This window comes from Sciurus carolinensis, chromosome 18 (genome assembly GCF_902686445.1).
Source record: "Sciurus carolinensis chromosome 18, mSciCar1.2, whole genome shotgun sequence".
NCBI lineage: Eukaryota > Metazoa > Chordata > Mammalia > Rodentia > Sciuridae > Sciurus > Sciurus carolinensis.
The window spans coordinates 11,847,891-11,863,000 of record NC_062230.1 but is presented as its reverse complement, the minus strand read 5'-3'; the positions used below and the strand labels follow the sequence as shown (position 1 = coordinate 11,863,000).

General features: G+C 43.6%; 1 protein-coding gene across 1 annotated transcript in view; it reads right to left on the bottom strand.

Annotated features, from left to right (window-relative positions):
- Sdk1 (sidekick cell adhesion molecule 1) overlaps positions 1–15,110 on the bottom strand; it is an 881,670-nt gene that overhangs the window by 187,916 nt on the left and 678,644 nt on the right. The window lies entirely within an intron of this gene.

Here is a 15,110-nt window from a genome sequence, read left to right as displayed (position 1 = left end):
GTCTGAGTCAGGTCGTCCCCACCAAAATTCACACTGAGGCTGGTCCCTAGAGTGGCAGAGTGGGAGGTAGTCCCTCGAGGGGAGTGGGGCCATTAGAGGGATTAATATTTCTCTTATAGGAGCGAGTTCTCACTCTTGCAGGATTGAACTGGTTACCTCGAGAGTAGGTCATTACAGGGGAAGTTGACACCTCCCCTTGGTCTTGTTGCATGAAATGTTTCCAATTTTAATTCTCTGTCATGCTGTGACACATCTGGGGCCCTCTTCAGAGGCTGGCACTATGTAGTTTGGACTATCCAGTCACCAGAATCACAAGCCAAATAAACCTCTTTTCTTAATACATTACCAGCCTCAGGTATTCTGCTATGGCAACACAAAACTACACTAAGATGTCCTCAGTGCCATTCTTCCCAGCCTCTGCCCTGCACAACCTTTGAAAGTCCATAACATGAGTCGCAGGGGCTGCTGCCCAGTTTGATTTGACAACAGGGCCTATTAATCTCCTCTGTGTCTCTGGCTCTGCTCAGTCCTCCAGTTGCATCTACAGAATTCTTTATTTATTCTTTTTCCTCCCTACTAGAAGATAAAAGATCTGGCAGGAAGAGAGATTAAACTGAAAACTAATACAAATGAACCCGATCCATCTCATGGGCGTTCTGATTTGTACCAAAAAAAAAAAAAAAAAAAAGTGGTTTGGGAAGGATTTGTCTGTTCACAAGCTTTGGAATTGCAAGCTTGCTGAGAACTGTTAAAATTTAAATAGCAAGTCTGTTTCTGACAATCAACAGGCAGACTCCTTTTAAAGGGCTCTTCCAGCCAGTTCTCACAGAAGACTCCAACACGGGTCCTGTCTTAGGGCTGGAATGCAGAAGAATTTTTTGATGAGGAAACCATCCCATAAAAGCTGCAGTGCCTCTTTCCTCCCCTTCAGGGATTCCTCTCTTCCCTTTGATCCCCAGGGCTGGGGGATTTCTGACTTCCCCAGTCAGGCTACAGAACAAGCCTCTGCCACAGAGGGCACTGAGCATCTCCCTCTTGGGTGCAGGGCTCAGAACCCACGGGGACTTAATCACTCCCTGCTATCTCTGCTGGCTCAAAAACTGATGGTTTTCAATCTTTGGAAATGTACTAGAAGCTTTTTCCAATAAAAAGAACATTACTATTTTCTCAATTAATGGTACCTCAGGAAGGAAAATGTTTTTTGAAGGAAATTTTCTCTTAATTACCAGAAGGATCTCTGTCACTATTAGTACAGATGCTTGCATGGCTGTGTGTGGTCTGAGGGTGCTTTTCCATCTGTAGCCTCTCTTGTGGGGGAGGTTTCATTGCATCTTTTATAGTCAAGAAAACCAAGGCTCACAGAGGTCTTAAATTACTTCTGGAAAACTCTGCAGGTAGTCGGTACCTAGACTCATGGATCAACCTTAGTAGTATGAGAAGTGGAGCACCTGGCCCTCATGTCCCTGCAATGGGAAGGTCACAGCAGCATCCAAAGCAGTCACACATATGCATACACACACTAACACTCTATAAGAAACAAAGTCAGCAACACCTGACTCACATGTGCACTAACACGCTCTACAAGAAAACAAAGTCAAGACTGAATGTGAATCAAATCTGTATCCAGGAGATAAAGAAGATGCAAGGACCAATTCAACCACAACCCAAATTCAGAATATGGGACACTTTCAGGCCAAATGTCACAGCTCTCGCCCAGGCAAGGGAGGAGAGGGGGAGGAGGCTGGGGCTTTGGTTGATTCTGAAACATTAAGAGATGAAACAACAACAATGGATGGACCTGGTTTTGATCCTTATTTGAGCAAACTGAGTGGAAAAAACCCAACCAACCAATCAACCAATCAACCAAGCAAACAAAAACAACACCTCTTTTTAGAAAAGGGAACATATAGACACAAAGACTACTACTTGATTCCACTAGGGGTGATGCCCCCTTTTTCCTTTCTTTTTGAAAGATGCTTACTGAATCACTTAGAGATGAAATAATATAATTTCTGGAATTTTCTTTAAAATACTCTGGCAAAAAAAAGGCAGGAAATAGGTGAAACAAGTATTAAAATGTTAACGATTATTGAAGTCATACGTCTGTGTCTATTTAGCACAGTTTTAAATAAGTTTTTAGAAAGTGACAATTTTGTCACAACATTGCCAGTCCTGAGTATTGACTATTATCTTTAATTGTGTATTTGGTAAGTAAAGAACACAACTTCGTTAATGTATACTTTGTATTTTTACATGAAAGAGAGTGAATATTACTGAATTAAAAACATGCCACTTCCCTTAGGTCCCAGAGTTAAGTGACTATTTTGTCACAACATTGCCAGTCCTGAGCATTGATTATTATCTTTGTCTATTTGGTAAGTAAAAAATGTGACTTTGTTAATGTATACCTTGTATTTTTACATGAAAGAGAAAGAATATTCCTGCATTAAAACAAGGCCACTTCCCCTAGGTTCCAGAGTTAAGTGGAAGAATTAAGGGACAGAATTCTTCTTCTAATTCGCACTTCACTGCTGTTTTGCTACAATTGTCTGACACTCTATCTCCTGAAATATAAATACTGGGTAAGAGTAAGTGCTCCTTACCAGATGAGCTCCTGGGATCTATTCTATTCACCGTTCACTCCTCAGTAGCTGGAAGAGTACCTGACGCCTATTAGGGGTTCAACACCTGTCATGTCCTCAGCACTGATGATGGCTTTATGTGCCACAAGAAGCCTACACAGTAGCCTCGAGGAAGATGTGCCCATCCTCCTATGAGAAATGACTGAGCCCCAGTGCATGGGCCCCCCCACCTGCTATTAAAGCACCTTGATAGAAATCCCCCAGTACAGGTCTGGTTCATGTCTCATTATTGCCTGTGATTGAAAGCTAGGGAGTCCAGGGCTTGATCAGGGATGCTCCCGAGGGCCCCAGCAGTGTCACTGAGACAGGAGCCCTCATGCTAATCAGAGGACCCCTTCCAGTGCACCAGGTTGTCTCTCTACACTGAATACAAGGGCACTACATTTCTTAGGATGATACTGCACACTCAAGACAGGTGCTGCTGAGAGTCTAATTCTAGGCACAAATTAAGCTAAATGTTCCAACATTTAAAAGGCACATCAGGCATCAGTGTCAGCAGGTCATGTTGAGAGTGTGCACCCTGGGGGAGACGATGAAGATGGCACTCCACCCCTGTCCTCGACCCCGACTAACCATAAGAGAAACATCAGGTGAACCCCGAGGGAGCAGCACTCTACAAAGCAGTGGGCCAGTCCTCTCGACACTGTCAAGGTCAGCACAAGCAAGAGAAGTATGAGGGGGTGTCCTGCCAGGAGAAGCCTGAGGGGACATGATGACCCAAGTGTGCCATGGGATCCTAGAATAGAAAACAGACAACAGGGGGACAGGACCTCCGGGGAAAGCGTGGGCTGCAGTGAACAGCAGTGAGTCAATAAGGGCTCGTCAGAGACAAACCCACCACACTGATGCAAGATGCTAGTCGTAGGGGAAACTGGGCATGCAGGGACTCTATCTTTGCAATAATTCTGTAAACCAAAACTATTTTAAAATAAAAAAGTTTAATGAGAAAACAGAAGGCCTATCAGTGAACCAGTTGGTCTAGAGGCAGGCAGGTGAGGAGCAAGTTATGGAGCTTTGAATAGAATCTGAACTAACTAGAAGGTTCTGAGTGTTTTGCTAGACAGAACAGAGATCTTGTGTGTGTGTGTGTGTGTGTGTGTGTGTGTGCACATGTGCACGCGCGTGTGTGTGCGCATGTGTGCTCAGAGCACACACGTGTATGAGCATTTGAAACCACACACGAATGCCCAGGCACACACCAGCTGGAGGCTAAGAGACGTCCAGGAGCCAGGTTAAAGCCACTGTGCTTGCTCTTGTGCTGCAGTTCTGGAGGATGGCTCTCAGATGTGGCTCACACTCAGCCTCAGTGTCTGCAGGAGCCAAGGGTGGGGACCTCCACAAGCGACACAGTAGTCTCAGGCACCTTCCAGGCAAGAGGCTCACACTGGCTCCAAAGCAGTGTGAACAGAGGGACCCTGGACTCTTGAACTTCTGCCCTTCATCTGCTTTGGCCCTTCTCTAGGCTCCAGCAGAGGTCCCTTCAAGTCTGTGTTATTTTTCTAACAGAGTGTTCCAAAATTATATACGCCATAGAAAATCTAGTAGCACCCCTGAGAGCCTGTCCATCTTCCCAACCATAAGAGTAATACAAAATGGTAAATTTTACCACTTTATGTATACCAAAATATACATAAGGCTATTATGGGGGCTGGGGAGATAGCTCAGACGGTAGAGTGCTTACCTTGTAAGCACAAGGCCCTGGGTTCGATCCCCAGCACCCAAAAAAAAAAAAAAAAAAAAAAAAAAAAAACATAAGGCTATTATGTGTATTTTGTATGTACATACTTGTATGTATGTGTATGTCTGTATATACTTGGTGAACATTACCTACACCACAGAAAAGTAAAACAAGTTCATAAATGAAAATTCAGAGTACCAGAAAAGATGGAATGAAACCAGCCCAGGCTCACACTGCAGCTGTTTCTATAAACCATGCCTGTGGTGTTCAAGGGCTCCGAGTAATTACCTTCAAGCTATTCGGAGCTTCCAACCCATGTTTAGTGTTCAGCCCAAAGAGCTGTCAAAGGTAGTTTGGTGGATGAACAGTGCGTGTTCCTCCACAAAAGAGCCTAAGTTCCTGTTGCCCCATGAACAGAGATGCACACAGGACCCCCAGCCAGGGAACTTGCTCTTGGCCTGGTCAAAGCTTGGTTGGGCATTTAGAGCAAAGCACGAAGAATAACTACTGCCTAAAGGTTAAATAAAATCCTTCTTCAAGACCCTGGTTTAAGGTTATTTATTACAGGAAGGAAAGAAATGTGGTTTTTAGTGGCACTGTGGAATTCTAGCGTGAGCCAGGAATATGACACGTAGAGTGGGCTGTCTCTTGCAAGAGGGCTGTGAGGGCCCCCACATGGAGTAACTCTACCGCGCGGCCAGACACAGCTGAAGTGCGAGAACACAAACATGATTTCGAAAGAGCATCTGGGTGATAGAACTGCTCATGGCAGCCCTGAAAAATGAGACTGAGGTTACAGGAAAGCCAGGCCATACTTAGCTGAGGATGCCTGAGAAAAAAGAGGCTTAGGCCAGACAGAGGTTTCATGGACAGGGAGAGGAGTGGGAAGAATATGGGTATTTTCCACCCAGAATAAGACCCTGAGAGTGGACAGTTAAAATGCAGTTTGAGGTCCTTTGCTTTGAGGAGTCCTCTCTGCTATATATACCTCTTGAGAAATTCTGCATGGTTCAGTTAAAATGTACCAAGTTCTGCCTTAAGTGTCAAGAATTAAAAGTTAGGATGTTTAGGTAGTCAAACCTGCAGCCAAGGGACATAGCCAAAGTGACTCTAGTGACTCTAGGTTTCAGGGCTTTTAGCTCTTCTTATCTCAGGGAATGTAGCCTCCAGAGATGTAGGTCAAGACCCCTAAAGGTGGACATCAAAGACTTGGGCTTGATCCACAAGGAGACACAGGGTGTGGGCCAATGTGCAGGAGGAGCAGTTCCCTCCAGTGACGTGGAAAAGGGACTGGACAATCCAGAAGCTCAAGGAAGTTCAGCCTGCGTTGGTGCTGGCAACCCCCACAGCAGGCTGGGGATGGTTGAACCATGGCTAGCAAGCTATTAGGTGAAGCAGGTGGTCATTTCTGGATGGAAGCTGGCCCAGATTTAGGGACCACCAGTCACAGCCTCTCTTCTGAATACTGCACCAACTATCACAACAGGTATTCTCATTTAGGAAGTTCTGTCTAACTGCAGGATAGGCTTGGGCACAGCCTTCAGAAGATGAGGACCAACAGAGGACATGGGGCCCATATTGGGCCCCCACCGCCTACTCACCTTGCCTGAGAGCAGGGACCTGGGAGCCCACCCCAGTCTGGTTCTGGGACCATACCGCCATAGTGGCATTCCTTCATGAACACCTGTGACAGGCCCTGTCCCCCTGGATGCATTTTAAATGGGAGCAAAAGCTATTAATGTGAGGCTCCATATGCAAAAGCCCAAAGGAAAATGAGCTAAAACATAAAGTACTGCCTAACAACTCTGAGGCTATTAGAAAATAGCTATGTGAGATATGTTTCAAAGACATCATTGAAACGATTTGAAGCACAGAGAACAAAGTCTTTGCCGCTTTGGCAAGCAAAACAGCACAAAGCCCATCAGCTTTTAAGTACATAATAGCAAACGTGGATCAAGATGTTTAACATATTGTGCAGTGACAGTTGGGAGCAGCTTTCATACCAGAGCAAATGAGCTCATGGAGCGCAGCGTGCAAGACTGCGATGGGTCTGTACATGAAAAGACACCTGTGGCATTAGAAGAAAGAACTGAGCCACACAGCTTAGATATTCTCTTTGTGAAGAAAGAACCCCCTCCCCGAAAGATGCTGGGGATGGGATGTGGAGAGGCTTTGGGTCTCAGAGAATGTTCTCCTGATGTCAGTCTTAGCCTAGCAGCTGACAGAACCAAGCTGAAATGGATGGGTAAAAAGCAAAGGAGACCACAATGGGTGCTATAATGTTCCATACTTGCCTTCTGCTTCCCAGGACCAGGCCTGGGGGTCCCTATCTTTGGTCTCCTCCTTCCAGGGAAAGCCAATCTGCCATTCAGGAATGACTTGCTGTCTGGCATGACCCTTGGCAACTGCCCCCTCACCCCAGCCTTGAGTCTTACACAGCTTTCTTTATGCCATTGCCAGGTCAATCTTGCTAAAAACTAATTTTCACACATTCCCCTGCTCATGGGCTGTATGGCTTTCTGTCTTGTAAGACTGGCCTGGCATTCTCTGAGCCCTTGGTATTCCTTGCAGGTCTCTCTTTCATCATGGAAGGATATACACTAGGCTGTAGGCAACAGTCCCTTGTGGTAGAGGCAGATAAGAAACTCTTCCTTTATACATCTGCTAATACTTGTTTAACCGTAATCAGCATGTATTACTCTGTACTTTAAAATATATTATTACATGGAAAAGTTTTTAAAAGCAATTCATTTCAGTCATGCCTCTAGCTTCTCATGTTCCTAAGAACCTTCTAGTTTTACAAACCCATGTGCCTGGGAATGTCCTGGATACCCAACATGCTCTACAGCAGCATCCAGGTCTCTGCAATCTGGGATCCCTCCTGTGAGGATGGCAAGTACCCATATCCTACCCACTCCCATATTCAGCACAAGGCTCACTTCCAAGGACAGCCTCCCTGAACTTTTGGGCCCACAGTGTCTGCCCCTCTTTAAGGATCCTGGTTCTGAGGGCCACTTCTCGAGCAACTCTTTGTGTATCAACTCAGGCCATCTCTTTGTTCTTGGATTTGTTATTTAATTTTGGGAGTGTTCTTCTCTGTCTCCCTAATTGACTTTATGCTCTGTCCAGGCATCTTCCTGTATTTAATACTATCAGACAGGAGTGACTACATAATTTGCATATTTACTGAAGTTGCAGATTCATACTGCAAAATGATGGGGAGAAAAAAATACAGAGATAGATAGCTATAGTTTCCCATAAGGCTTTCCTGGAAGAATGTTTATGTAATCTCTCTCTATCCATCCAACCCCCCTCACTGTGTGTGTGTGTGTGTTTAGAGAGAGAGAGAGAGATTGATTTTCTGCTTTTAAATAGGACTTAAAGATCTTCTTTAAAGGTCTTCTAAAAGGAAAGCCCACATAACACTGGATGACAACATGAAAATAAATACAAAATCATAAAGGAGAAGTTAAAAATGTTCTAAGCACCCAGTTCCTTCACTTAGGTGTTCAGTTAACTTTGGGCTTTCTGGCAACCAAGGCAAAAAGAAACTTATTGGATGGTGGAGTTTCAAAGGCCAGCTCCTCTTTTCACCAGAAGCACAAGATTCTCTCAGCAGAAAAGAAATCTGTCCTACAAAGCTATCCATGAGTGACAGGAAGTGACAAAAGATGTGGGAAACTTCTTCTTATTGCCCACTGTTTTTTTTCTTATTATTTATTTTGCAGTGCTGGGAACTGAACACAGGGTCTCCCACTTGCTGGTCAGGCATCTACCTCTGAGCTACATTTCCAGCCCCCTTTTGACATTCTTTCTCCCAGTGTATTGAAGACTGTTTTTTCTGAGTTAAGGATAAACACATTGAATTCAGATCTGAGGCCTGGGAGCTTTGAGCCATAGATGGAGAGAGAATCCCTCAGAGACACACTTGTCCTGTGTGGTGGGAAGGGCCTGGGGAGATCATGTTGCAGTTGGGGACCTGAAGAACAGTCTCATATCAAGTTCTCTTGACTTTGATATGAACTTGAGTTCAATTATTTTAAGAATAAGTTGCTTAGAAGTAAGAAATTTCCCTATACAATTTTTAAAATCCTAAGAATAAGGAATGAAAAACGTGTTAAGTGCTGGACAATTATACTTTTGAATCAATATATTGCTTATAAAATGAAGTTTAAAAATAGGCAAAACTACTCCATGATGACAAAAGTCAGAAAAATACTTGTTTCTGAAGGAGGAACAGGACTGGACAGGAACACAGGAACATTCTGGAAGGTTAAAAATTACATATCTGGTTTGAGGTGTGGACTACATGGGTACAGATATTTCTCAAGACTCACTTAAGATCTCTGCATTTTGTTCTATGCAAAGTGTACCTCAATAAATAACAAAAAAATCAATATTGTGCAAAACAATAAAACCCTAGCAGGCATTCCACTGACATTAGGGAAAAAACAAGAGAGACTACCATGCTAATTAGAATTTAAAATTATTCTGACAATCCAGTAAGATATGGAAAACAAAAAGGAAGCAATAAATTTTTATTATTTAGAGAAGATATGATTGTCTACCTTGAAAACCAAGAGGATCATTAGAAAGATCATTAGAATAATAAAAGAATATGGAAAGTGGCTAAGTGGAAAACAAATACCTAAACATCAATGGCTCTCCTATATTCCAATAACTGGTTAGATGATCAAAGGGGGAAAATCTACTTACAATAGCTATGAGACAATCTTAGGACAACCTTAACAAAAAGCACAGAGCCTGTGGGTCTGAACCTGCAAACTTCTCTAAGTAAATAAAGAGTGAGCCGAATAAATGGGATAGATGTCCTATGTTCTGGATGGAAAGAGAATTATCTGAAGTCAGTTCTCATAAAATTCATCATGGGCCCTACGGGACTATTTTTGAAATTTCATAAAATAATTCCATTTTTCCTAGATGAATAAATAGTAACCAGAAGTAATAAATTCTGAAAAGATAAGGGGACTTGATTTACTAGTTATTAAAATATGTTTTGGAACCAAAACAATTAAAATACTAAAAAGTTATCAGGAAAACAAACGATGAGTCAATGGAATCAAACAAACCCCAAACATTTAAAAAACATGTCCCATTAATTTGCAAAAAAGGAAACATCATAAACAAGTAGATTATTCAATAAATAGAAAATGGGTCCTTTGGAAGAAAGAAAAAATCAAGTCAAAATACATATAACATCTAAATTCCAAATCAACCGAAGAGTTAAATACAGTAAAAATTGAACCTTAAAAAACAGTGCAAAAATCTATGATGACATTTATCTTATGCTTGATAGTATCAAAATACAAAATGTAATGAAAGGAATCATAAAGAAAAATAGCAACAGATTTAACCACAGAAGAATCAAACACTTGTCTGTGATTGGTTTTGTGCACAAAAATTAAGGATAAAAAGCATATTGAAAACATATGTGTCAAAAAACAACAGGAAAAAACCCTAAGGCCTGGAGAGAAATATGGGAGAAAGGAAATTGACATATCACAGCACAGAAAGTGCAAAAGTCAACCAACTTGGAAAAATATGTTTGACAGTGCTGCTAATCAAAGAAATGAAAACTCACCTATCAGAAGATATGAACCTCATAACCACAAATCTTCTGAAAACACAATATATTTACGAAGTTGAAGTGGGAGATTATTAAAATAAATTCCTTGTAGTTATTTTTATCAGTGTTTCTGTCTTACTCTTGCTGGTCGCCTAAGTGCTTAGTTTGCCATATGGGCATTTCAGCACTAAGGACAGCACCAACTAGACAAATTAGGACAGTGCCTCCTAGAGGAGAAGATGGGGACTGCACTGTTTACACGATCTTAACCAAAAAACAAGAAGGCATGGACTGTGCCTCCTGGAGGAGAATGGACAGTGCCTGAAGACCTAAAGGAAGATGCTAAGTAGGAGCTGACCAGACAAAGGTAGAAAGGCAGGAGTGGGGAGAGAAGTCACAGACACAGTGAGCACTGAAAGTCAGGGGTGCTCGGGGAACTATGAGCAATGCCTTGTTATGAAGCACAGAAAGCAAAGCAATGGGTGGCTGGAGACACATCTGGAGAGGCAGGCAGTGGTCCGGGAGGAATGGTGCTATCTGCCATGCTAATAAGCCTGGAAGTTATTCTTCAAGCAATGAGGTGTTCTATATAGGATGGAATTAGGTTAGCACTCTGGTTGGAGGGCGGGCCAGCAACGAGGCTTCAGGTTGTGCTGGAGGTAAGATTCACTTTGGGGAAGTCAATGGTGATGATGGGGAAGTTCTAGACCCATTGCCCAGTGTCCTGCCGGCCTTTTCTGCAGAGCTCTGCAGGGTTTCATCATGGCCAGGTTTGTACTTTGTGGCACTCCCTCTAGTGGCCCAATGAAGGAGGGCCTTGAGTAGGACATGTCCATGGTGTGGTGCAACGGAGAGGCAGCCAGTCAACATCCGAGTCACAGGAATGGAGATGGGCAGTGGATTAGATAAAAATTAATGAATAAAGCCAAGAGAATTCTGTGGTTTATTTGTGGGGGAAAGGAAAGACATAGGAGTCAACACTGACTATGTATGGAATGGAAAGAGAGGATGGGAGGTTGAAATGGTTAGTGGAGCCCACTCCTTTAGGGCAGAAGGAGCCAGGAGAGAGGGAGAACTTGAAAGAGGGCAGCGAAAGACTAAATGATGAAGCCAGGTTCAGGAGGAAGGAGGAAGGAGGAACCAAGGGCATGGTGGAGGGCTGGTTTTTGAATATAAAAGATCAAAGTGATTATTTTTATTCTTTATGCTTTAAGCAACTTACAAAGTTTTATTAATGAGCATATATAACTTCCATAATAAAAAGCACAAACATTTTATATTTCGACAAAACTTAAATACTATAAAGTATAATACAAAATCACAACTATACTCATGTCTACCAAAAAACTAATGTAGAATTAAGTAGGATGAAATATCCTGAATTTTTTGTATGTTTGTTATAACAAGTATTCACTAGGAGACCCATGGCAGCAGGAACCAAGTTTTAAAAACATCATGAGGAAATGACTGAATTTTTACTAACTGGTAAAAGACCACAATTAGCCTTCTTCAGTAGCATGATACCTTAGTTCAGCTCATGGAAGACACTCAGGTACTCAGTCTAAGACCCAGGCCTCTCCCAAATATCAGGGTTTCCATGGAAACTTGTGACACCTGTTGCATTAGAAGATTTTTTTCATTTCTAATATTATGTGATGCCAAATGTTCATGTTCAAGTATAAATTTATGAAGAGAAAAATTATGACTCTTGTATAAATACAAAATTAACATGTACCAACAATTTTAGTTAGTTCATTAATTTAAGAAGGAACCAGTAAGATGTTAATAACTGTACAGTTAAAAGGAAAAATCAAACAGCACACATATGTTGACAATGCTAAAATAAATTCACAAACAGAAGTAAAACTGGTCAATAGCTGTAGAGCAATAACCAATTATATTATTATATTCTACAGGACAAAATTTATCTGCATTTTTATGGACAAGAATCATTTTCAATGCTGTAAATTTTCTGTCTCTTACAGAGTTGCAAATGGCCCAAAGACAATGAAAAGTGCAGGTCCTTATGGAATCATAAACCCTGAAGGGTGCTAGATGAGACACCTAGTAATTCCTTTTTTGGTTCACAGTAAAGTCACAATTTTTCCATGACAGTGTCCCCCCTTGTGATCATAATCATCTCCAAGAAAGATCACTCTTGATCATAAATAAGAGACATTTAGAAAGCAGGACTGGTACTTCCATTATTTAACAGAATTCTCATACCTGCCTATCAGGCTACCAGGAGTTCCTGCACTGTCTCAACAGAGGAATCCTCCAGACTCTCCTCACCTGTCACCTGGTCAGACCCTCTGCACTCCTCAGTACACCATGTGAAATAGGTCCTAGAACACTGCAACCCTTCTCTGTGCTCCCAGGTCACTAAAGGGGCACCTGGGACAAGAGGATCACCTAACTTCACAGAGAGCAAAACACAGGATGCCCACCTGCAGAGGCCAATATCCATTCAAGGTTTCAGTTCCAGTCAAGTGCATGGACAAAGCAGGTCAGTTCACAACTTTTTGTGGCAGTGAGAATGTCTTGAGGACAGGTGTTATAAAGCACCTGTCACAGACACTAAACCACATCCCTTTGGTCCCTGCAGCATCCATGGTTTGCAGGAGACCAGCATTCCTATCAGCCTGCTGGCTGCAGACGCTCCCACACAGAGGGGTGGATGGACTGCTGCATGGGGTTATTTAGCACTGTCTACTTTCACAGTGCTGAGTGCAGGCCAAATACAATTTCCATTTTAGTATACTTGCTGCTAAGCTGTTCTTTCTGACTATAATTAGCCAGCATGTTCAGTTGCTCCTTAGGAGCACTCATTCCTAATAAAAACAAAAACCCAACCAATGGCTCAGACGATGGAGCTGGTCTTCCTATTTGCTGTGGCACTGCTAACCAAGTGGTAGCAGCACATGCTGCTCAGGCAAGGCTGCAGATTTGTCTTATAGGGTTGAAATCAGGGACAGCCAAGAGGCAACCATCTTCTCCATTTCAGTTCTTCACACAATAATACCTGCATTAGACTCTGAAGGCAGAACAGCTGGGACTCTCATCCAGCTCCAAGATGTTCCAGTGGGGAGAATCAGAGGCTAATGAGGGGTTAATGACATTCTTCATCCCTTTCTCAGTGAAATGAAACAACCAAACAACCAAATTGTCCAGTATGTGCCAGGCACTATGTTAACTACCAGTAGGGTAGGGGGTGTGGCTCAGTGGCAGAGCACTTGCTAGCATTCTTGAAGCTCTGAATGTTTTATCCTCAGCATCACAAGAAAAAGTAAAGGGGGGAAAATAAGTGACCCATGGATGCTGCTGTGTCTGACCAACTCCTTGTTGTTACTAGTTGAGGCTGCTCATTTTGTCTCTGGATTCCAGCACCCAGCAGAGTGCCTGGGGTAGAGCAGATGCCCAAACAACACATGGCTGGCTGGCTGGCTGGATGGCTGGCTGTAAAGCCTGCTTCTGGTTTAGGTAAGCTGTTGGACTATGAGAACCAGCCAAGCAATCAGCTGAGAAAATGGTTAGTATGGCAATCTGAGTCAGCATCTTATTTGATATAAACTGGGGAAGGCTGAACATTTCCCTTTTGTAAGAAGGTCTACCACTGCGATACTGAGTCCACTGTAGGGGCTCTACCAGAGAGATGCATTTTAGTTCAAGTTTACTTGTTGAGTGTCAACTGAACACTATGGACTAGAGACAAAGGTGAATAAAACACAATTCACAATCTCCTGAAGATGGATGTCTGATGGGAGTTATCTTTTTGGTGGATGTCTATCAGGATTCTGATGACAAGAGCTCTGTTCCCATCATAGTCTCCCCACATGTCACTGTCACAGGCACCAGCTGTGACATCATCAGGGAAACCTTACCTTCTCAAAGGTTGTTTTAATAAGCAATGCCAACATCTACCCTCTCTGATCAGCATTGCTGAGCTGGAATGAAGAGGCTATCTGCATCCACATGGGTACCCAGATACCACTCTCTCTGAGGAAGGAGGCCAGGTCAGTGGGCACCATGGGAAAGGGAGAAGGGCCTGACTCCAGGTCCTTTCTCTGAGCTGGTGCAAAGCACAAAGCTATCACAGCCAAGATAAGAACTTAGCTACCCAGGAAATGAGAATAACACATGGCCTTTGGGACCTCTCTCAGAACTGGTTTAGGTGAAGTGTAATCCAATCAACCTTCTCTGATTCACACAGGACTCCTTGAATGGCCCCCAGACTAAACCCAGGTATGCTTGCCATCCCATTGGCCTTCACTGAAAAGCCCCCACTGAAGCACAAGAGAAAGGTTGCTCTGCAGAGGCCTGATGATCATGAAGAACTGGGCTCCAAGTCAGATGGCCAGGAGGAGGGGATCCCATCCAGAGACTTCGATTCTATACATCCATCTCCTTGGCTGTAAAATGAGACCCAAACAGAACAGTATAGTGCCATCATCACAGGGGGACCTCTCACAGATAAGGAAGAAGAAGGTATAAAGATGATTTGGAGAAACAAAGTCCATTTCATCAACAATTATAGAAGAGTGTGCCAGTCTTGGTGAGGGGGAGACCTAGACCAGAAGCCCATAGGATGCATCCAAGGACAGAGTGAGGAGTTTCACCAGGGAGAGTGAGATCTCAGGGCCAGCAGCACTGAGAGCACCACTCCTGGCTGTCCTGAATGCTGGGTCCCCTTCAGAATGCAGTGTCACCATGAGACAAACTGCAGGCCCAATGAGAATGACCATCCTAAGAGCCAGGCCACCTAGGGTCTAGCTGGTCTGCTTGGGGTCCCGGGGAGGAGTCTGGGATAAGAGAGTGATGATGCAGGAAGGACTTCTTTTAGGCAATCGAAGGTGAGGTGCAGCCAGCATGCTGGTGCGCTTCTTTGAGGAGGCAACAGGTATCATGAATGGCAGCAACCTAGCCTCCGAGCACTGAAGGTGGACAGGTGTGAGAGGAGATGAGACCCTTCCAGGGAACCTCATGAAGCCAGTGTGGTCGGCACATGCTGAGCAGAGAAGGGTGGCCTGGGGCAAGCCAGGGCTGCATGGGACTGGGGAGTTTGGGTTTCACAGCAGGAATGCTCAGGGCTTACATGGGGAGTGATCCTCTCTCCAGCCTGAAGAGGCCCAAAGAAAGCAGGGGCCAGTGGGGAGAGAGCTGAAGTGGTCCTGCTAAGAGAGAAGCATCTGGGGAAAGAGAGGGG